Source organism: Pituophis catenifer, unplaced genomic scaffold (assembly GCF_029215685.1).
Source record: "Pituophis catenifer annectens isolate HBS135680 unplaced genomic scaffold, rPitCat1.0.hap2 SCAF_11, whole genome shotgun sequence".
Lineage (NCBI taxonomy): Eukaryota > Metazoa > Chordata > Lepidosauria > Squamata > Colubridae > Pituophis > Pituophis catenifer.
Genome location: NW_027256891.1, coordinates 13226462 through 13228961, shown reverse-complemented (window position 1 = coordinate 13228961; position 2500 = coordinate 13226462).

Genomic DNA, 2500 nt, shown 5'->3' with positions numbered 1-2500 from the left:
GCCGGATCAGCCTTTCTGTTTCCCCCGCCACGATGGATGCACGGGATCCCGGCTCCGGGTCCGCGGGCCTCGGTCGGGGACCTCCGCCGTCGCCTCGGTGCCCCCGCCGGACCCCGGGGGTGCCCGCGACGGGCAGTCGTCCCGGTCTACCGGGGCCCCGGCCGGATCAGCCTTTCTGTTTCCCCCGCCACGATGGATGCACGGGATCCCGGCTCCGGCGCCGCGGGCCTCGGTCGGGGACCTCCGCCGTCGCCTCGGTGCCCCCGCCGGACCCCGGGGGTGCCCGCGACGGGCAGTCGTCCCGGTCTACCGGGGCCCCGGCCGGATCAGCCTTTCTGTTTCCCCCGCCACGATGGATGCACGGGATCCCGGCTCCGGCGCCGCGGGCCTCGGTCGGGGACCTCCGCCTTCGCCTCGGTGCCCACGCCGGACCCCGGGGGTGTCCGCGCCGGGCAGTCTTCCCGGTCTACCGGGGCCCCGGCCGGATCAGCCTTTCTGTTTCCCCCGCCACGATGGATGCACGGGATCCCGGCTCCGGGTCCGCGGGCCTCGGTCGGGGACCTCCGCCGTCGCCTCGGTGCCCACGCCGGACCCCGGGGGTGCCCGAGACGGGGAGAGGGCCGGGTCTACCGGGACGGCCTCGGGCGGGTCCGGCTTACCGGGGCCCCGGCCGGATCAGCCTTTCTGTTTCCCCCGCCACGATGGATGCACGGGATCCCGGCTCCGGGTCCGCGGGCCTCGGTCGGGGACCTCCGCCGTCGCCTCGGTGCCCCCGCCGGACCCCGGGGGTGCCCGCGACGGGCAGTCGTCCCGGTCTACCGGGGCCCCGGCCGGATCAGCCTTTCTGTTTCCCCCGCCACGATGGATGCACGGGATCCCGGCTCCGGCGCCGCGGGCCTCGGTCGGGGACCTCCGCCGTCCCCTCGGTGCCCACGCCGGCCCCCGGGGGTGTCCGCGCCGGGCAGTCGTCCCGGTCTACCGGGACGGCCTTGGGCGGGTCCGGTTTACCCGGGCCTCGGCCGGCCTAGAGTGTTTCTGTTTCCCCGCCTTGATGGATGTACGGGATCCCGGCGCGGGGGCCCCGGGCCTCGGTCGGGGACCTCCGCCGTCGCCTCGGTGCCCGCGCCGGGGCCCTGGGGTGTCCGTGACGGGCAGCCGTCCCGGTCTACCGGGACGCTCGGGCGGGACCGGTTTACCCGGGCCTCGGCCGGACCGGAGTGTTTCCGTTTTCTGCTTCCCTGCCAGGATGGTTGCGAGGGGTTGATTGAAAGAGCTGGTTTGACGTGAAAAGCTTGACTTCAAGTGAAAAGTTTGTTACAATTTCTGCCATCTTCCTTCCTCCAAAGTTTTGGGTGTAGTTTTCCCAGAGGAACCTCTCGTAGGCCTTTCATTTCTCATCTTAACTTCCCTCATTTATTCCATATTTTCCTTCCTCTTGCCGAATGGCCGAATCCAGTCCATTTCTAGTCAAGGAAATTATTCTTATTTCTTGCTGACCTATTTGCTTTGTGGAGCAAGTCGTTCTTAGGTCCCTTTGTTCTTTCTTCAACTTCTTCTGCTCCTTCTCTCGACGCTTTCTCGTCTTGTTCTCTTACTTGGCTCTCTTTTGGCTGTTCTTTCTTCTCCTCCCGTCGTCCGTCCCCACTTTCATCTCTCCATCTTTCCTGTTCTTGGTCATCTCTACGTTGTTTATCAAATAATTCCGCTTTCTCTCTTGAATCTACTCGATATCTTTGCTCTCGCCAGCTCGCCGATATTTCAGCTCGCCGATATTTTGTGCTTTCCCGTCGTGTTTCCCATCCATTGCGATCTCTCTGCTCTCCCTGTCTTCTCGGTAAATCGGAGATGAATTTCTCTGGGCGGGTGGTTTCTCATCGCGTGTCTTGTGTGCGCTCCCTACGTTTCGTCCATCCCGTTTAATATCTATCCCTCCCTCCCTCTCCTTGCTTTCTTCCATTGCTTCTGCTAATATCATTTCCAGAATGATAACCCTGAGCCTGAACCTGAACCTAACCCTAACCCTACAACTTTTCTCCCTAACCCTAACCCTAACCCTAACCCTAACCCTAACCCTAACCCTAACCCTACAACTTTTCTCCCTAACCCTAACCCTAACCCTAACCCTAACCCTAACCCTAACTCTACAACTTGTTTCTCTAACCCTAACCCTAACCCTAACCCTAACCCCAACCCCAACCCTAACCCTAACCCTAACCCTAACCCTAACCCTACAACTTTTCTCCCTAACCCTAACCCTAACCCTAACCCTAACCCCAACCCTAACCCTACAACTGTTTTCTCTAACCCCAACCCTAACCCTATAACTTTTCTCCCTAACCCTAACCCTAACCCTAACCCTAACCCCAACCCTAACCCCAACCCTAACCCTACAACTGTTTTCTCTAACCCTAACCCTAACCCTACAACTTTTCTCCCTAACCCTAACCCTAACCCTAACCCTAACCCCAACCCTAACCCTACAACTGTTTTCTCTAACCCC